General features: G+C 39.9%; 2 pseudogenes; both read right to left on the bottom strand.

The window, feature by feature from the left end:
* Nucleotides 1-225: 225 nt before the first annotated feature.
* Nucleotides 226-22,959, bottom strand: part of LOC127121888 (bifunctional TH2 protein, mitochondrial-like) — a 93,761-nt pseudogene continuing 71,027 nt past the window's right edge.
* LOC127124293 (uncharacterized) lies at nucleotides 22,197-22,296 on the bottom strand (annotated as a pseudogene).

Here is a 22,959-nt window from a genome sequence, read left to right as displayed (position 1 = left end):
CTAGAAGCTTCCACTTGTATTGGTCATGTAGCAGATACCATGTGACCCGGAAATCTAGGGAATTTGTTAGAATGATTTCCTTTTCTTTATAACCATCTTTTACATGAATGAAAGGTAGCCAAAATTTTATCCCAATTTCACATTGGATTCTAACCTCTTTCTTATTTTCTGGAGTTGCTCTAACTCGAATAGAGCCGATAGGTTAATACCCTATCATTATGGCCTTTAGTTAATGGCACTAGTTGGCTGAAAAAGTGGTTGAGCAGTGAAGAAGTCTATTTCAAGCTTCATTGCCTCATAATAAAGCTTTTCAATGACGTCGAGTTCTTCGCTAGTCAAAGAGATACTTAGTTTGTCGAGCACATCTTCGATTCGCAAAGCAGATGCATGGAAACCATCAGAGGAATAGTTATAAATCTATATGCTATACGGGTGAGTACTTTCATTGGAGACTGGAAGTTTCTTGATCTTTTCACCAAGAAAGGCATGAAGCCTCATGCAAGGATTCATGGCACCTAAAGTGTAAGCAACAATCTCGGGTTTCTCAAATGGTGTTGCGAGTTCCCAGAACTTTTCAATCCTTCAATCTTTCCAGAGGCAGTAGCCAACAGGAAGTTTGGATACTTAATTGTTGCAGAGCTAATACAATGCTCTTTGGCAAGGTCCAATCCCCATTTCCTTTACTAGGGAGTCGTGCAGCTTCAGCTACCCTAAGACTTCCTTCATCAACTGAGATAGTCCAAGCTTATCATCATCATCGTCAGCATACTCTTCCTCCGATTCATACACTTTAGCAAAAGAACGAAGAAAATGAGTATCTTGAGCGATGTAATGACGGAAGGAATCGGTCTTCAAGTTACCAGAGGCTAAAGAGACGACAAAAGGTGTGAACATAGCAAAGATTGATTCACGGTTGAACTTGATCCATAAACGCTTTGCAAGTATAGCTTCGCATGGTGAGGAATAGCTGTCATTTTCTTTGAATCAGGTCGTTGTTAATTTCTATTCATTCCTATGAATTTCGTTAGCTCTATCGGCGTGATACTGATGTTGTTCTTGTTGTCGCAGGATTAATGCAGCCGGTATTTGGCACGACTATTGAGAAAGGTTCGGCTGCAACAAAGATTGTTGTTTAAGAGACGAAGGCTGATGATGTTGCAGTATTTATAAGAGAAAATGCATTCGCACTGTTGGAGTCTGTGTGTTTATAATGTTGCACCTCATTTGAATGTATCATCTTGAAACCAGGAGATGGACTTCGTCATTACAATGCACTGGTGTGTGATATTGTTAGATGAGATGAAAAAAAAGCAACCTACTGCAACAACAATTACAGCAAGGCGAGAATTCTCCTGAGGGTAAGGGTAAATATAGTTCTGACCCTCTCCATCTTGAGCGTATCAAGAAGACCTGTAGGCTGCTTATCAGAGCCCGTTTCCAATCTTTCAAAGAACAACGACAGAAGAATCGTTGTTGCGTTGGTGCAGTTTTTCGACCATTTCTGCTTCTATCGGCGATCGGTTTTTGTCGCCCACGTTTGGATCCGGCTTGTGCCTCATTGGCAGCATCCTGCCATGCCTCTTTCTAAAATGCCATTTGCTTTTCATTTTCACTTGTCTGGACATGTATGTTTGGATATGGGTTTTTAGAGATTTGATTTGATTTATACATTGACAAATGAATTGAAGTAATAGAATTTGGTTTTGAAAAATTGGATATGTCATTGTTTTGAATTGAATAGAATTATTGAATGTAAATTGGGAGAAATTTGGGTGAGATGAAAAATCTTGGTCAGTTGACTTTGGTCAACCGTTAACCAAAAAGTCCACAGTTGACCAAAAGTCAACTCGGGTAAAAAATGTATTTTTTGTTATAGAATTGGATTTTTTGTAGGGATTTTGTAATGTAATGCTTGTATTTTGAAATGAAAATGAATTGGAATGCAAATGTGTATGGTGAAAATGAAACTTGTGTTCTAAGTAGCACATTTTCCCTTCAAACCATGGTTTGAAACCATCTTAAATCAAAGGATAAATCTTGAATGAAGCATGAAGGGCTTTTTATTGTGATGTGTATGTAGGGACTTGTGCGAATAATCTGATGAAATGTAATGTGAATGAATGAAGACTTGGTTTAGGTGAGACGACGGTTCATATTCAAATGAAGAGAAATAGTGAATTATCCTTGACTTAATAGATTATTCCGCATGGATGAACCACTATTGAATGACCTAAAAAGGGGCTAAGAACCTCAATGGACCAAAGACAAACCAACAATCAAGGACTAATGCACTAATAGCAAGTATGAACCTAAGAATCAATTTAAACAACCCTGACCTAAGGTTTAATAGTCACGATTCTAAGTTAAGAAACAACTAGGAACTCAAACCAAGAAACAACTCACACAAACCATCTATCAATGCCATAACCCGACTTAAGGTTTCCAACCATCCAAAACAAACCACAAGGTTTGCCCAATCCAAGGTCACAAATTAGGGTTTCAACTCAACCACCAAGCTCCATAAGCAACATTTCAAACCAAGGGCCCACCATTAGAATTTAAAAGTCAAGTCAGATACCACCAGAAGGTCAAACACATGATCCTATAGTAGCATAGTCAAGAATTAGGGTTGCAACCCGCACGATGAACAATACCAAAATCTTCAATCCAAGCCTACTTTGTTAACCAAAAACCTTGAATCTATGACGTTTGTTAGTCAATGTTACCCATGAATGAATGATGAACATGAATGAGACATGAATGAGGTTAGAATCATGGGTTAGGTAAAAAGCAAAAATGGAGGGAAAATTTTGGGGTATGACAAGAGGAACATTAGCGAATTCACCACAACAATCAATAACATCCACACTACTCAATACAGAATCATACCAAACTATATCATCACTAGTGAGGGACATAAGTATCTGAAACCACCATAGACATTGCTTGTTCACCACAAAAGTAGACGTCTAGGGCAAGTGAGAAATAAACCACTTTTACAAAAGAGGAACACAGTACACAAGATTTCCACCACCTTTAGAATTCCTCAAGTGCAAAGAGAAGTACATATCACCCAATAGAGTAGGCACAGGATTCCAAATTAAGAAAATTCTAATGGCGTTAACATCAACAAAACCGTCAATGTTAGGGAACAACGCTAAACCATAGACGAGCAACACAAAGATGGCTTCAAAAGTCCCAAGTCAAATGTTCACTTCTTCCACCTTGAATAATGGCATGGTATTTGATGGAACTGTTAATCAGTATGGTAATGGCATTGGGGCGATGATTATTATTCCTCAAGGCACGCATTTTCCATTCACAGCTAGATTGAATTTCAAGTGTACAAACAATATGGCAGAATACAAAGCTTACATTATGGGGCTCGAAGAGGCCATTATTCTCAGAATCAAATATTTAGATGTCTTTGGAGATTCGGCTTTGGTTGTGAACCAGATCAAAGGTGAATGGGAGACGAATCAACCTGGTTTGGTACCATATAGAGATTATGCGAGGAGGATTTCAACTTTCTTTACAAAAGTTGAGTTTCGTCATATCCCTCGAGATGAAAATAGGGTGGCAGATGCTCTTGCAACGTTGGTTTCAATGACTATAGTGAGATATTGGAATAAGGTTCCCAATTTGACTGTGATGCGTCTTGATAGGCTAACTCATGTGTTTGCTGTTGAAGAGGTCAAAGATGAAAAACAATGGTACTACAACATCAAACGTTTCCTCCAAAGTCAGATTTACCCGTAAGGGGCATCTTTGAAAGATAAGAAGACTTTGAGAAGATTAGTCGGCAACTTCTACCTGAATGGTGATGTGTTGTATAAGAGAAATTTCGATATGGTTTTGCTCAGATGCGTGGATAGACACGAATCAGACTTGTTGATTACTGAAGTCCATGAAGGTTCCTTTGGTACTCATTCCAATGGACATGCAATGGCAAAGAATACGTTGCGAGCAGGTTACTATTGGATGACAATGGAATCTGACTGTTGAAAGTTTGTGAAGAAATGCCATAAGTGTCAAATATATGGGAATAAGATTCATGTTCCTCCGACACTGTTGAACGTCATTTCCTCCCCATGGCCCTTCTCCATGTGGGGAATTGATATGATTGGCATGATTGAGCCCAAAGCTTCAAATGGACATCGTTTCATTTTGATGGCAATTGACTACTTCACAAAATGGGTTGAAGCGGCAACATATGCGAATGTAACCAAGCAAGATGTTGTAAGGTTTATCAAGAATCATATTATATGCCGTTATGGTGTGCCAAGTAAGATCATTACTGATAGTGGATCAAACTTGAATAATAATATGGTGGAAGCTCTTTGTAAAGACTTCAAGATTACACATCATAATTCTTCTCCCTACAGACCCAAGATGAATGGGGCTGTTGAAGCTACAAATAAGAACATCAAGAAGATTATTCAGAAGATGGTTGTGACGTATAAGGATTGGCATGAGATGCTCCCATTTGCTTTGCACGGGTATCGTACATCCATCCGCACTTCAACAGGGGCAACCTCTTTCTCACTTGTTTATGGTATGGAAGCAGTGCTCCTCGTAGAGGTTGAGATTCCGTCATTGCGTGTGCTCAAGGAAGCAAAGTTGATTGAGGCTGAATATTGTCAGACAAGGTTTGATCAATTGAATTTAATAGAAGATAAGAGATTGACGGCCATGTGTCATGGTCAGTTATATCAGCAAAGGATGAAGAACGCTTTTGATAAGTGTAGCGGTGTATTCGTCGCTATATGACTTATTGATTAAACCATAAGCAAAGCATACAATGAATTCGAGTCGCCACCGCACTTTTATTTATCCAAAGGACTGGCTAAAAAAGCGAACAAAAGCCTAAGAAGTTTTACGCGTAGAAAACTAATGAAAAGATCAGAGAGTCTGGGTAAGGGGTAAATTACGCAATGGGAAGGTGTTAGGCACCCACTACGTCCTAGGTACTCCTAGGGAGCCCTTTTCACACTTGTTGTATAAAATTGTTATTTGTTATGAAATATTTATTGTGCAAACATGACTGGGATGATGAGAAAAGAATATACAATTTTTATTGTTTTTGTGTTCGAACGGATGAACCCGTTGCCTACGTACCTTCCATCAAAGGTAAGGATCAAAACGCCGTAGTTTGGCTAAAAGATTTCCAAAAAGCTAGTGGATTCAATTTTAAACACAAGCCCTAAGGTCTTACGTTATCCACGGGAGAAAACTCAACCTTATACAAACAACAAGTCCACCATGTGAGAACAGCTTCAACTTGCTAGTGAGGGGTTAACCCTATAATAAGCAAGGAAGACTTACAATTCAATCAACTAAGGACAAATAGGTGAGACTGACATCAACCAACTAGGATAAATCAAACCTATGGCTAATGTATGAAAGCTTAACAAGAATGGACAAAGCCACAAAACAATTGAATGGGTGAAGTTAATTGATTATGATTATTCTCAAAAGGAGGGTCAAAGTATGATTAAGATTGATTCAACAGAAGTACTATGAAATGGAGTTTGAAAAAGTCAAGGACTTGGGGTCCAGGTTTTTAATTTAAAAGCATGAAGATGTTTGCACAATATTTATCTCAAGTTTTGAAAGTAATGTGTGAAAAGGTTTAGGACAAAGTGGATGAATGGACGAAGATGGAATGTAAAACTTCCTAGAAGGTTCACCTCTTGAAATCATATAGAAGATGACTCAAGTGTGTCCTTTGGAATAGGCAATGAGCAATAACAAACAAGCAAAGGAAGAAAGTCAACAAAAGCGGATATCGGATGCCAATCACTGGACTTATACCAATCTCCTAAAACAAAACCGGATATCAGAGGCCACTCTATGGACTTATACCAATCTCCTCAACAAAGAAATAAAAAGTGGATACCGGATGCCAATCTATCTGGGCTTATACCAATCTCCAACAACAAAGCAAACACTTGGATGTCAGATGCCAATCTATCTGGGCTTACTCTAACCTCCAACATATGATCATGGGAAAACAAATGCCAAATTACATGGACTTACAATTGTATCCTCACACACAACAAACAAATGCATCAAGCAAAGAGAAGATGAGTGGCCAATGAAATGGTCTTATACTCACTTCCATATCATAGGAACAATGGCCAATGAATGGTCTTACAATTGTCCTCAATGGGCAAACAACAAAGATATGTCACAAAGACAAATGAAATGATCATGCACTAATGAGCAATTAATGATGATAAATGCATAAATCATACAAGCAAACATGTACAAATGAACTAAGTAATCAATCAACCAAAGTCATTCAGCACACACTATAACCAAACAATAAGGCTCATACAAAGGGTTAGGCATTAAAGCCAACTGGAATAGGGTTAATATTGCTCTTAACCTTGACATTGAGAGCCAAGGTGAAGCAGATGAAAGGATATGAGGGGTGTGCCTCATGCTCTTATCCCTGGTCAGGGAGAGCATTGAATATCAGAAGGTGTGGGAGTTCAGAAAGTAGGAACTCTCTCCACAAGTTAGACTCGATAGATCTTGGGTTTTTACTCACTATGCATCAACACAAGTAGTGTGAGCAAGGTGAGTGACTCACAGAATAGTAGGAGATAGGCTACATATCTCTTTTGTCTACCAATTGCCTTATTCAAGGACTTTTCCTGCTTGGGACAAAAGTAAACACGCACCAACATCGCCTCTTAAGGAAGACTTCAGACAGTTGCCTGGCCAAGTAACAGGCCAGGTCTTCCAGACTACATGAAGAAAAGAGATTCTACCTCAATGCAAATGCTATCAAGCAAAGCAATGCAAGTTCTCAAAGAACTATTAGCAACTAATGGTACCTGAAATCAATCAAATAAAATCAGTACACAACTCAAAGTCAAAAAACCAATATAAGATAAGGATCAACACAATCAGTCAAATGTGCAATGCACAAAGCTCAAAGCATATGAGCTAAGCATCCTACAAAACAAACAAGTTAGTTCATGATAATCAATCGAACTCAAGCAACTTGCATTAATCTCCTTGAAGCATTTGCTTCTTAACCTGAAAAACCAAACTTAAACATGAGCAACAAGACCACTAGGACAAGCCTAGGGTCAAAAAGAGATAAGAAATCCAAAACAGCAAGTGAAAGATATCCAAAATCAAGTTCAAACAATTAATAAACAAACCCAAGTGGTTTCATATTCATATCATTCATTATTATCATTTCACAAACAAATTAGGTCAAGGCATGTCATATAGAAGCTCAAAGGAGTCAACAGAATGATTCAACTCAAATCCAATCACAAATATTTCAATAAATCCTCAAATACTTCAAGATCAAACATCCTCCATAACATGATAAGCATACCAAATTTCAGCTCATTTGGATCAAAGGAAGTAGGTCAATGAAAATCAGAAAGTCAAAGCAAGTTCAAGCAAACTCATACAAAGCATCAAAACATGCACCAACTTCAATAAATCATAAAACAGTGACAACACATGATAAATGAATGGGACTAAAACCATGACAAACTTTAAGGTGTCTACAATTCACATGTCAAATTTCAAGTCCATCCAATAATGCATGAGGATTTCACAAATCATATAACATCATGTGTCACAAAAAGTCAACAAATGACCAAACAGGGGAGAAAATTCCAATCAAATAGGAAATGCCATCAATAATTCCAGGAAAAATCACATGTATTCTCAACAACCACAAGTAAGTTCATGCAAAAGTCCAGACCAATTTGAGTTCAATAAGCATGGTAAATAAAATCATGAAGTTGGACATGAATGGTGTGACACAAATTGTCACACCTCTATTCAAAAAATCATATCTCATCAACCAGCAATGATAAATTCACAAACTCTACTCCAAAATCACCATGAACATGTCTAGTTTAAGCACAAAACATTTCAGAGGCATTGGATTAAGCATCATCATTTCACAAGCAAATTGGCATAGCATACATAAAATGGACAACATGAACAAACCCTAGCACATTTTAAAATCCACACATGCAAAAAATCTGGAATAATCATCATAAAAAACTAGAGGTCAAGAGGAGCATTCCACAAAAAATCCCATCAAATTTGGATTAAAAATGAGTGACTTATGATTTTTTCTAAGTTGCCAAGCCAAATGAAATAAAATAGAAAAAAGAAATGATTTAATTGAAATAATAAAACCGGGAATGGCAAAACGGTAAATAAGGGAGTCGCTAAGTGAAACGCCGCGTTTCACTTAGTGAGGTGGCGTCCGGCTAATGGTCACATGGCTAATGAAACAGTGGATTCATGCAAAACACGGGTTCCATGGATCAAAACAGATTCTGGGTTTTCAAAAACTAGGGTTCCAAGCTACAGTACATGTTCATCATCGTGATGAACAAAATCTCCCAGATTTTGGCAATGAACATACCATTCGAATCAGCTAAACATGCTCATCAACATTCTAACCTTAATTTTCGCTAACTCATGCTAACAAAAGAGAAATAAGCAAGAACATATTTGAATATCAAACTTTAAATCCATGTTTCTCTCTCAATAATCAACCATTTTTCACGATTTAAGTTTCATTGCAATCAGCATGGCAAGACCTTTAATAAGCATAGCACGATTTCAAAAAATAAGAGAGTCGAAAACCAACCTCTTGGAAGATGCAGTTTCGAAATAGTGGTTCTTTGGCCTTGTTGAGCTGAAACAGATGCACAAATATGTTCTAGATGATGAATAGACAAGTATTGTAAGCCCAGTTGTCTCAATTCCAGCTCAAACATCCAACTGCCATGGAAGGTATGTGAATGCAACAGTGTCGAAATGGCTTTACAGTTATGAGATAGTGCTTGCAAAGGTCTCCAAAATGATGGTAAATGATGGAACAATGCTCAAGAACACGGGTCCTTTTGAGATTTTCAGAAAAAGTTCAAGTGAGGAAAATGAGAGTTTGAGAGAAAATGGATTTCTGATCTGTTTTGGCAAAGTGTGACTAGGGTTTTCTATCAGAAAATGAGCAATATATACTCTGTTTAATGAAGCATAAGCTTGGTTAAGGAAGTGGTAATTGCATTAGTTCAAAATGAAGTGTTTTGCCAATTAATGAAATTCACTCAAATGTTGCATGTGCATGTGCTACAGTGCGAAATTGGCCCAAACCACTCTCCAAATGTGATTTCTGAACACTTGCAAATGGTAAAATGCATTGGAAATGGTTAATTTGAAAAGTCACTTTTTCACCTCCTCTTTTTAAATTCAAGCCACTTGAAAAAGGCCATTTTGATTGGTTGTTTTTTGGTGAATTGTGATGAAGGATTTGGATAGAGCACATCAAATATGACTTGTAGCAAAAAACCTCACTCAATTTGGCCAAATGGTTTGGAAGATATGCCACTTTGAAGTTCTAAAATTTTTGAGAAAGATTTGATCATAACTTGCCAACCACACATGAGAAATGAGTGTTCTTGGACTTTTTGGAAATGGGAGAACAAGATCTTCAACTTTAATGTTGGACAAAAATTCATTTGAAGCTTGTATGATGATGTAATTTTGAGGAAAAGAACTTTCCATTTTTGGCATATTCCAATTACAGGTCAACTTTCTATTTTTGGAAATTTCTTGTCTGACCTCAAATTCTTCACTGTGGATGTTTGACATGTTATATGAGGCTTATATGGACATGAATGAGACCTCTCAGACCAATTCCCACCATCACATCACTGATTAAATGCACAGTTGACCACAGTTGACTTCAGTTGACTTTGCTAGGGTTTTGGTTGACTGAACCATGTTCTGATGAATTCCAAGCCCCTACCACTTGATATCTTGATTCAAAATGATGTCACAACTCATATGAGCTCTTGATGACTGATCATGGTGCCAAAATTCTTCAAGAATGGCCACCATCTATTGCTCAATGACTGTTTTGACTGATTTGACCTAGTTTGCTTCATCTGCAAGTAACATGGTTAGATGACAATATTTTTGTACTTTTGGTTAATAGACAGATGAAAAGCAATGATATACAAATGCAATACATGCTTGGTGATCAAGAACCACACTCACAAGATAACCCACCCATTATGAAGGAAGCAAAGGTGCACAAAGATCCTTGAGGCAATGGTATGATATGATATGATGCCATGAGGGATCTTAGGGACAAAATTGGGGTCTTACAGATGCCCCTATTTAAGGTCATTCTAGCCGGAGAAGTGAAGTTTAGAGATCTTCATCTCGACGCGGTAGAATGGGCTTAAATAACAGTAATGAGACAAATTTTGGTCCCTAAGAGACCTCATGATGCAAATGTATGCATGCAAAAGACACAAACTCTGTGGGGAATATGGTTCACACAGAAGAAAAGACGATCCATCGGAGTAATACACTCACCAGGAACAGAGACTCTAACAAGACTCTTGTTGGGGATAGTAAAAGAAAAAGAATGCGTGAGCAGAACACGACTTCAAGTTGGGGAAAAACAAAACTGACACAGCGTGAACAAGACACGACTCTGATTAGGGAATGACAGAAATCAGACTGGAGACCTAACTGGGGAGTAAAGGACTCACACTGGGGAAAAGAAAATTCCAAAGGCAGAACATCCATTGGAGAGACACAAGCTGACTCCTGGGAAAAGCAATAGGAAACTCCACTGAGGAAGCACCAAAGAATGAGATGTTGCCGGTATAAGGGTAACAAACTCAGGAAGAATGAATATCTAAGACCGGTATAAGGGTGAGAGATATCAATCAACCAAACATCTGAGAAAGACCTGGAAAAGGTACATAAACTCAGGAAAATCTGACTCCACAAGGGACCAAAGTCATAATAGGGAGCAGAAAGGAAGGAACACCAGGGATACCGAGGTATATAATAGGTGACCGACCAGAACGTGAATTGGTATATATGCCAAAACACTCATCATCCGAAAGGAGGTCTTGAAAAAGCAAATCGACTTACAGGATGGACATTCGAATCCACAACGGGAAAACGAACCTTACTCAACTGGGGACACAAACCCAAAGAGTGCATGAGATATAATATCCATTACCGGCAGACCGTGGATAAGAAAACTCGCATGAGATATATTATCTATTACCGTCAGAACGTAGATAATAAACTCGCATGGTAAGAAACACCAGAGATACCAAGGTATATAATAGGTGATCTACCGAAAACGTGAATTGGTATATATGCCAAAACACTCATCATCCGAAACACAAACTGGTTAAAGGATGGATATTCGATTCTACAAAGAATACGAATCTTGCTCAGCTGGGGAAAATCAACAAAGGATTCCAACTAAAGAGCGCATGAGACATATCATTCATTACCGGCAGACCGTGAATAATATACTCGAAAGGAAAAGACACCAGAGATACCGAAGTATATAATAGGTGACTAACCAAAAAGAGAGACAATCGATACCAAGCATCCGGGTAAACGAAAGACAACTCAAAGGGATAAATTGCAAGCATCCGGCAATTATCCAACAACACAGAATATTCAATTCCGCAAAGGGATATAACGAATCTTACTCGACCAGGGAAACACAAAAGGCTTCGACTGAAGAGTGCATGAGACATGTTATTCATTACCGGGAGACCGTGAATAACATACTCACATGGAAGATTATCCATAACCGGTTACTGGGTTAATAAAGGATAAATCAACCGAAAAGAAAGGCATCGGGACACCAAACTAGGTATATAATGATGACCAATCAAAGGGAACAACAACATTACCAACACAAGGGTAAATGAAAGGAGACCCGCTGGGGATAAATTGCAAGCATCCGGCAATTATCCAACTGTACCACAAGGCACAAACTCCGCTGGGGAGAAACAAACAACAATTGGGATTTACAACCTACCGAATACGGGGTAGAAGACCACAAACTCAATTGGGGATAGAAATCACCACAGGGAGACACCAACTCTGTTAGGGATAAAACCACTACAACAGGAATCCACTTACAATCAGGACGAACCACAAAGGTTACCTCTGTTAGGGGAAAAGAGATAGGACTTACAATTACCGAATACGAGGTAATAGCCATACTCTGGTGGGGATAACCATGAATTAGGGTTTACATCTACCGAATACTGGGTAGAAGACCAACAACTCTGCGTGGGGATAGAACAAATCACAAATCCGCACGGGAAACCAAAATAGGGCTCATAACAAACCACAAACTGCTGGAGAGTAGGAAAAAAGGATTTACAACTACCGATTGCTAGGTAGAAAATCAAAACTCTTGTCGCGGAATAAAGGTATATAACCACCAATTCCATCAAAAGGGCAAGGAAAAATAGGACTTACAACTACCGGTATAAGGGTAGAGGCCCGAAAAACTCCGCTGGGGGACAACCCACTGGGAAGCACAAGACAGTTGACAAATAGCCAATTCGGGAATAATCTGAAAAGACAGACTGAATCAAGACACGTCCTAATGAGGATATAACTCAAATAGGAAAATCCAATCCCAATATATATGTTGGGAGGAAACGGAAGAAACCGTCATCCACGAGGATATATCTCAGTGGGGAACTGCAGAAGGAAAGACAACAAACACTTTCTGCTTATGGGGTTGACTCTATATGGAGAGATTTAACACCCGACATCTGCTAGGGGAGATCTATTGGGGATCTGCACCACCATAGCAAGGAACAATCAACAAAAGATACATGACGAGAAATGCAACATGAATATCTGAATGTTTATGAATATGCACGAATATGCGTGATTTATGTTTGATGAATGCTGACAAAACAGACATATCTAACACAAACAGGTCCAGGAATCGAACGCCCGGTATTATTTTTCCAGGGAAAAACCAACTGGAAAGTCAATCTGCGGAGATCTACATGCTATAAAGCATAGATCTGCGGGTACTGCTGGAGAGCAGAGGATCAGAGATATCAGGAAACACCAAATCTTTGAGTGTTGGATCAGCAAACAACCCAATCAGGGTACAGAAAGTCACAACGGGCAAAACAGCCACCAAGACGAATCTGTTGGGGAACAAGAGAAAATCTCGAAGATCCGCAGGGGATCTCATCATCAACTGAGAAACAAAGAGCTTTGCAACTCCAAACAAATCCGGGGAACAACCCACTGAAGGAGAAGAACATCATCCAAGTAGAATCGAACTGCATAAGCAACTCTACTGGGGAAAACTGCTGCTGGAGAAAACTGAGTCTTCAACAACACTCTGCTTGCAACTATGCTGGGGAACAACCCCATCACAAGATCTGGAGAAAGAAGATACAACCAAACCAGGAATATGAACCAAATGTCTTACCTGTTGGTGATCATGCCACCCTTGGGAGAGCACTGAGATATTCTTGAGTATCCTTTCAACCTTATGAATATTCACTTTGTTTAAAACAACAAATTTTGAAAAATTTGATTTGTTTAAAAACAATGATATTTTACCAATTAAACATGCAAAAAATTTGTTGAATTGAAACAAATAAGAGTGCAAATAATTGGATAAAAAGCTCAAATTGATTTGATGGGATGGTAGCCTGCAAATGGCAAGACTCCATAGATCTGTACAAATTTGAAATCAGTGATATATATTGGAAGAGGGCTACATTGAACATCATGATCCTTTCTCTACCAATTTGAATCTCAATGTATTCGAAGCTTCAGTTTGACGACAAATCGAGAATCCTCTGACGAAATGACAGCTGTGGAACAGAAAGTCTTGTCAGGATGCAGTTACTTGCCAAATCCCTAATTTTTGCCTAGATCGCCCCAGAGTGAGGTACTCGATCTAGCGGGATGCAAATATTTCCTTTTTTTCAAGTCTCTAATTTTTGCCTGGATTACCCTTGCGGGTTTTCCACCGAGACGCTCATTTTGCCTAAGCCGCCCTTTCGGGTTTTCAACTTAGTGAGTTATTCTGTTATTTTCATTTGCATATACTTTTTTTTCTAGGCAAAGTATTTCTTGACTGCATCTGAATTCACAGGACGAGTGAAATCCTCCCCATCCATTGTTGTAAGCATTAAAGCACCGCCTGAAAAGGCTCTTTTAACAACATATGGACCCTCGTAGTTTGGAGTCCACTTGCCCCTGGAATCGGGCGCGAAAGACAAAACTTTCTTGAGCACGAGGTCACCTTCTCGGAACACACGAGGCTTGACCTTCTTATCGAATGCTTTCTTCATTCTCTGCTGATATAACTAACCATGACACATGGCAGCTAACCGCTTCTCTTCAATCAAATTCAATTGGTCGTAACGACTCTGAATCCATTCAGCATCAGTCAACTTGGCTTCCATCAAGACTCGCATTGATGGGATCTCCACCTCTACTGGGAGAACAACCTCCATGCCATAAACAAGAGAGAAAGGGGTTGCCCCTGTTGAAGTGCGTACAGACGTACGATATCCATGCAAAGCAAATGGCAGCATCTCATGCCAATCTTTGTATGTAACAGTCATCTTCTGGATAATCTTCTTGATATTCTTATTAGCAGCTTCAACAACCCCATTCATCTTAGGTCTGTAGGGAGAGGAATTATGGTGTGCAATCTTGAATTCAGCGCACAACTTATCCATCATCTTATTATTCAGATTAGATCCATTATCAGTGATGATCCTCTCTGGCACACCATAACGGCAAATCAGCTGGTTTTTGATAAACTTCATAACCACCTGCCTGGTTACATTTGCGTACGAAGCGGCTTCAACCCATTTGGTGAAGTAATCAATTGCTACGAGGATAAACCGGTGTCCGTTGGACGCTTTCAGCTCAATCATGCCGATCATGTCGATTCCCCACATAGAGAAAGGCCATGGTGACGAAATCACATTCAAAAGTGTCGGAGGAATATGAATCTTATCCGCATAAATTTGACACTTGTGACATTTCTTCACATACTTGCAACAGTCAGACTCCATTGTCAGCCAATAGTAGCCTGCTCTCAACATCTTCTTAGCCATGGCATGTCCATTGGAGTGAGTACCAAATGAACCCTCATGGACCTCAGTCATCAATAGGTTTGCTTCGTGTCTATCCACGCATCTGAGCAAAACCATATCAAAATTTCTCTTATACAGCACTTCACCACTGAGGTAGAAACTGCCTGACAACCTTCTCAAAGTTTTCCTATCTTTCACAGATGCCCCAGGCGGGTAGACCTGGTTCTGGAGGAAATTCTTGATATCAAAATACACGGGCTTGTCATCTTTCACTCCTTCCATTGCAAATATGTGAGCTGGTCTATCCAAGCGCATCACAGTAATATTGGGGACATCATTCCACCATCTGACCATAATCATGGAAGCAAGCGTAGCAAGAGCATCTGCCATCCGATTATCCTCTCGAGGAATGTGATAAAATTCAACTTCTGTGAAGAATGTTGAAATTCTCCTTGCGTAATCTCTGTACGGAATGAGACCAGGTTGATTCGTCTCCCATTCACCCTTGATCTGATTAACAACCAGGGCCGAATCACCATACACATCAAGATACTTGATTCTCAAATCAATGCATTCTTCAAGTCCCATAATACAGGCTTCATACTCCGCCATGTTATTCGTGCATTTGAAAGTTAGCCTTGCTGTAAACGGAATGTGTGAACCTTGAGGAGTAATGATCACTGCCCCAATTCCATTTCCATATTGATTAACAGCGCCATCAAACACCATCGTCCACCTGGAACCAGGTTCCGGACCTTCATCAAGTGTAGGCTCATCGCAATCTTTCATTTTCAAATACAAAATTTCCTCATCAGGGAAGTCATACTGAACAGACTGATGATCTTCGATCGGCTGGTGCGCTAAATGGTCAGCCAAGATACTACCTTTGATAGCTTTTTGAGCTCGATACTCGATATCATACTCAGACAACAACATCTGCCAACGGGCAATCCTCCCAGTTAAAGCAGGCTTCTCGAAGATATACTTAATCGGATCCATTCGGGATATCAACCAAGTTGTATGATTTATCATGTACTGGCGCAAACGCTTAGCAGCCCAAGCCAAAGCACAACACGTCTTCTCAAGCATAGAGTACCGAGACTCGCAATCAGTAAACTTCTTACTGAGGTAGTATATAGCAAACTCCTTCTTCCCTGATTCATCTTGTTGACGGAGTACACAACCCATCGAGTCTTCAAGAACTGTCAAATACATGATCAGAGGTCTTCCTTCCACAGGCAGAGACAATATCGGAGGTTCAGACAGATATTCTTTGATACTGTCGAAAGCTTTCTGGCAGTCCTCGGTCCAATCATGAGACTGATCTTTCCGAAGAAGCTTGAATATCGGCGCACATGTGGCAGTCATGTGGGATATAAATCTGGAAATGTAATTCAAGCGGCCAAGAAAACCTCGGACTTGCTTCTCAGTTTTGGGTGCAGGCATCTCTTGTATTGCTTTGACCTTTGCAGGATCAACCTCAATACCTCTTTCACTTACCACAAAACCCAACAACTTGCCGGAACGGACTCCAAATGTACATTTGTTCGGATTCAAGCGAAGTATGAACTTCCTCAGATGCTGAAAAAGCTTCAACAAATGCTCAACATGCTCAATTTCCGTTCGGGACTTAGCAATCATGTCATCAACATAGACCTCTATCTCCTTGTGCATCATATCATGAAACAAGGTAGTCATAGCTCGTTGATACGTGGCTCCGGCTTTCTTCAAACCGAAGGGCATCACTCGATAACAGAATGTTCCCCAAGGTGTGATGAATGTTGTCTTCTCCATATCCTCGGGTGCCATCTTGATTTGATTATATCCGGAAAATCCGTCCATAAACGAAAAGACTTTGAATTTAGCTGTATTGTCTACCAACATATCAATGTGTGGTAGAGGAAAATCATCTTTCGGGCTAGCCTTATTCAAATCTCTATAATCAACGCACATACGGACCTTACCATCCTTCTTAGGAACAGGCACAATATTGCCACCCACTGAGGATATGTAGAAGTCACTAGAAACCCCGCATCAATTTGCTTCTGAACTTCCTCTTTGATTTTCACTGCCATATCTGGATGAGTTCTTCTGAGCTTCTGCTTCACAGGCACGCACTCAGGCTTCAAAGGCAGGAAATGTTGCACAATATCTGTATCTAAACCCGGCATATCTTCATAGGACCAAGCAAAGATATCTGAATATTCTCGTAGCAAACTGATCAAATCTTCCTTGACAGACCCTTCAAGAAGTGCCCCAATCTTTACCAGGCGAACACAATCCTCAGACCCCAAGTTGACTGTTTCCAAGTCTTCGAGATGCGGCTGAATGATCTTCTCTTCGTGCTCAAGGAGACGGGTAATCTCATCAGGAATCCCCTCAACGTCATCTTCCTCTGCCTCAAATACAGGGAATTCAAAATTGGGAGATGGCGTTGGATCATTATGTTCAATGGGTTTTAGGATCAACCTACATAATGATTTTGGTTAATGAAAAATTTAAACATTTAAACAAGCAAACCATTATGCAGATGAAAAGGATTGTTTTTATTCTTGTTTTTTTATGGGTTTTTTGTGATCACTGATTTCATGCAAAAAAGCAAAAAGTGAAAACAAAGGAAAAACAAATGTTTAACAATGCATTAATTGAATGAAAACATCATTGTATATATGCTTTGCCAACAATGTCATCACTTCTCCTTTTGGCATGGGAGAAGGGTTTTAAACAAAGTGAACAATTACTCTGATCTATGGATGACTGTAGGAACATCTACAGCGACCCAATTGTGGCAGACACCACCAGGAATAACGAAGTTGTTCACGTCTTCTGCATCCTCTTCCAAGATAGCAGCAGCTTCCTCCTCAGGTTGATCATCATGGATGAATCCTCCACTTGTGAACAAACCTTGCTCATTACATGCCCCAGAACAGTAGCCAATGCCAGCCCGGGATCTATTGTCTTCAAGTTCAATCACCTTCCCTAATCCAGCAACTGCACCACATTCAATGGCCAGCTTTGCATCACGGTAGGAAGTGAATGAAGGAGACTTCTTCTCGATTGGTTCATCAATAGATAAAGCTTGGAACGGAGTTCCAGCTTCGTCCTCAGCGTCAATGTACGAGAAAGAAGACAGATGGCTAACCAGGAGAGCCTTTTCTCCCCCTACTACAACCAATTTCTTATTTTTGACAAATTTCAGCTTTTGGTGTAGGGTGGATGTCACGGCGCCAGCCTCGTGAATCCATGGTCTGCCTAAGAGACAGCTATAAGATGGGTGGATATCCATTACCTGGAAGGTAACTTGGAAATCACTTGGTCCAATTTTGATTAGGAGATCCACTTCCCCAATCACGGTCTTACGCGACCCATCGAATGCTTTTACAACAACCCCACTCTGCCTCATAGGAGGACCTTGATATGACAATCTGGAGAGTGTGGTTTTTGGCAATACATTTAGAGAAGATCCAGTGTCCACCAGCACATTGGACATTGCATCAGATTTGCAATTCATGGAGATATGTAAAGCCATGTTGTGGTCTCTTCCCTCCTCAGGGAGATCAGCGTCACAAAAGCTCAAAGTGTTGCAAGCGGTGATGTTTGCAACAATACTATCAAATTGCTCGATGGTGACGTCGTGATCAACGTACGCCAGGTCCAAGACTTTCTGCAGAGCCTCCCTATGGGGTTCTGAATTCAGCAGCAGAGAAAGAATGGAAATCTTGGATGGTGTTTGTAGAAGCTGGTCTACAATGTTGTACTCACTCTTTCTGATAAGCCTCAGCATCTCATCAGATTCTTCATCTACAATGCCACTCGGGCCAACTGAAGAAGTAGGAGTTTTTTGTACAGAGGAGGATGGTTTGGCAACATCACGTGCCTGATTCTGACTATTAACAGCGGTCCCAACCGGACGCTCAACCGTATCAGAAGCAACAGCCTTAGGAGGCGCAGAAAACACACGGCCACTTCGGGTCAAGCCACTTACGTCAGCGACGTTGGTCACGGAAGTTGAAGGCAAAGGCACTTCTACCCCATCTTGCACGGCAACAGGGTTGTATCTGAATGGTACGGCTCTGTCAGATGAATAGGGCACAGGGCCGGCAGGTTTAATGACCAAAGAAGGGGAAGCCTTCGGCTTGCTGCTATCATAGCGGATAACAACATGCTCGGGCAGCTTGAACACTGGTGAAATCACATTCACTTCAGGCTCGTCTTCATCAACATTGCGATTCTGCAGAATCTCAATGGTACCCTCATTCAACAACTTTTGGAGTTCTCTTCGTACTTGATCGCAACCCAAGCGGTTAACCGAGCAGACGCGGCACTTGTCGTGGTTATGCTCTAAGTAGCTGTACTGACACAGCAAACGATGTAATTCAACCAACGACTGCCTAATGTGGCTTACATATCTGACCTTGTACTTCCCAAGGCATTCCTGAACCATATTAACTGATTTCCCATGCGCAGGCAATGGGTTCTTGGTGACATTCGGGCCTGAATCTTCAAAACTCAAGATTCCACATCTCATAAGGTCTTGAACCTTAGTCTTGAGTGGGTAGCAATTCTCGATGTCGTGGCCCGGAGCACTGGAATGGTAAACACAATGTTGATCTGGTTTGTACCACCATTGTGGATTTGCAGGAATGGCAGGAGGATCCCTGGGAGAAACCAATTTCCTTTCCAACAAGGAAGGATAAAGCTCTGCATACGTCATAGGAATTGGATCGAAGCTAATCTTCTTCCTATCATAACCCAAGTTAGCTTGATTGGTTGTACTGCCACGAGGCTGGTAAGTCTGTTGCTGTGGACGATGTTGTTGTTGGTACTGAGGCTGTTGATATTGTTGCTGATAACATGAAATTATATCATATTTTAGGACTCAATTCAATTAAATTTTATCATTATTTATTTCAGTTCACTTCATTTTATTAGATATTACGCAGTATTTTCTTCCTATTTGTCTCAGGTGGCTTATTTTGAAGCACAAGTAAAAATGGAAGAAAAGGAGGTGCAAAAAGGAGAGAAAATGAACCAAATATCAAAGCCCAGCCCAAAGTACAAGAACACAGGTGCTGTGCCTGTGACGGACGTAACAGAGGTTGTGACGAGCGTCACGCCTTGCACACTCCTGTGACGAACGTCACACATGGTGTGACGAACGTCACACCAGTCCCCTACATTTTTGGCTCAAGGAACGCTTCAGAGACGTTGAGGGAGAGTTGAAGCCGATATCCACGCCTAAGTACTTTGCACGTTGAAGACCTTTGGAAGCGGAAGCAGTTACTCAAGGCACCAATATAAATAGCCACTTTCCAAACCTAAAAGGGTTCCACGTTTTTTTTTCCATATTCTTCCTTTTGCCGTTTTCGCTTTTGCCTTTTTCTCTTCCAGCAACTTAAGCATTATCTTTACAGCATTGCTTTTACGAGTTTTACACTATTTCCCTTGCAATTTCTATTTCCTTTTTAGCATTTAGTTAATTCTTTTCGCACAATAGTTTCTACACCGGAAACTATTGTGTACCTTTTTATCGGATCTAACCTTACGTTAGAATCCAGTTTTTATTTCCTTCGTTTTAATTTGTTGTTTAATTGAAGAATCCAAGAACAAATCCTACCGGCTTGTGGTGGAGTGTTCAAGACTACTGTTTAACTTATTCAAGACTACTGTTTAACTTATTCAGGTTCTTTAATTATTATTTAATGATTTTTTTTATTATTTATTTATATTATCTGCCTGGGATGAGTCTGTTTATGCATGATAAGTATTTAAGTTTGTTTAGCATGTCTGGCTAATTCGCTTAGATATCGGTATGTAAAGTAAGCGGAATAAGGAATCAAAAACTAAGTCGGTTTAATTAAATTTAAAATTAAAATCACTCTTTTTACGGTCTCAATTTACAAGGTTAATAACAAAGGTTTTTTTTTACGAAAGTAAAAGACATAAAGAAGTTAAAATCAATAGAGCGAGAGTTTGAGGTTTTAACTGGACAGTGTAAATTAGACATTGATTCTAGATCAGGGCGAGAGCAAGCTTTAGAGTTAATTAAATTCCGATCTTTTCCAAAAAGTATTTTTAAAGATTGAATGTGAGGACGAGAGTTAAGCATTCGAATTTAATTATAAAACCTAAGTCAACAGAGCGAGAGTTTGAGATAAGGGTGTTTAAACGGTCAGTGTTTTCTTGAAAAGAGTTTCTATGGACTGTATTGCTTTCAAAAAATGGTTTTTTGACTTTATTATAAGTGACAGCTACATTAACATAAAATCATGGTTTATTCAACAGAGCGAGAGATTGAGATAAAACTTTTAATCAATAAAGTCAACTGAAAAGATTTATTTTAAAACCAAGAAACCGACAAAGAATTGATTCCCTAATTACGACGAACTACATACCGATATCCGCTTTATTAATATTTAATTTAGATTCTATTTTTAGTTTTAGCTTTTCCCCCAAAAAATCAAACATTATCCATCTTAGCTTTACGAAGTAACCTTAGATAACGGTATATCGATTCATAAGTCCCTGTGGGATCGATATCTTTTAAAACTACGCGATAGAACTGTGCACTTGCAGTTTGTACCCCAAATTCGACTCACGAAGTCGAGCGATCAAGTTTTTGGCGCCGTTGCCGGGGATTTTTATTTAATCGATATCGTAACTCTTCCGTTACGCTGTAGAGACTAAGGTTTTTTTTTCTTCTGTTCTTTCTTTCGTTGATTTGTATGCCACGCACTCGCTCACAAGGCGAACCGCTCTATTTACGAATCAACGATATCGAACTATATCTCCGAGTCCTACGACGAATTCGGGAATATCGTGCTGCAAACAATCTCCCTCCTGTAGAACTTCCTGATTTCAAAAACATTTTTCCTTCGATACCCGAGATGGCAGAACCAGCTCGTGCTCTTAGAGATTACGCCGCCCCATCGCAAGATGAACCGCATTCAAGTATTGCTCCATCCGCAATCGAAGCAAACAACTTCGAACTTAAACCTTCGCTGTTGCAGGCTGTGCAACAGAACCAATTCTCTGGAAATCCTACCGAGGATCCAAACCTTCATTTATCCGTATTTGTCCAATACGCTGATACTGTTAAAGCTAATGGTGTCACTTCAGAGGCAATTCGACTTCGTCTTTTTCCTTTCTCATTAAGAGATAGCGCTAGAAGATGGCTTCAGTCTCTCCCTTCCAACTCTGTCACCACATGGAACGAGTTGAAGAAAGTTTTTCTTGCCCGATACTTTCCTCCAAGCAAAACAGCTATGTTAAGAGCCCAGATAAACGGATTTAAACAGAAAGACAACGAGTCTCTTTTCGAAGCATGGGAAAGATACAAAGACATGATGAGACTTTGCCCACACCATGGTTTGGAAGACTGGTTAGTAATTCACACATTTTATAATGGTCTCTTGTACAACACAAGGTTAACAATAGACGCCGCTGCAGGTGGTGCACTAATGAACAAACCTTATGCTGATGCTTACCAGCTTATCGAGAGCATGGCCCAAAACCACTATCAGTGGGGAACCGAACGAACAATGGTGGAAAAACCTCAAACAAAAATTGGCATGTACGAGATAAGTAACCTTGATCACGTCAATGCAAAAGTGGATGCTTTGGTCCAGAAAATTGAAAGTTTAAATGTATCACCTCCAGCCGCCGTGGTTGCTATAACTCAGAATTGCGAGGTCTGTGGAATCCAAGGTCACACTCCTACGGATTGTCAACTCTTAACAGGAATCCAAGCAGAGCAAGTAAACTACGCTCAAGGAAGCCCCTACTCGCATACCTATAACTCAAATTGGAAGAACCATCCAAACTTTTCATATAAAAGTAATAATGCTTTGTACGCACCTGGACAATCTCTAAATCAAGCCCCAGCTATACCTCCGGGATATCAGAAACCGAACCCATCCATGCCTAACAATAACGCCCCTAGGAAATCCAACTTGGAAATCATGATGGAAAACTTTTTAGCTTCCCAACAACAAACCAATAAAGATTTCTTAAACCAGAATGTACACACTGGCGA

The sequence above is a fragment of the Lathyrus oleraceus genome, chromosome 2 (assembly GCF_024323335.1).
Source record: "Lathyrus oleraceus cultivar Zhongwan6 chromosome 2, CAAS_Psat_ZW6_1.0, whole genome shotgun sequence".
NCBI lineage: Eukaryota > Viridiplantae > Streptophyta > Magnoliopsida > Fabales > Fabaceae > Lathyrus > Lathyrus oleraceus.
The sequence above is the reverse complement of the archived record's forward strand: the minus strand, read 5'-3'. Positions and strand labels throughout refer to the sequence as shown.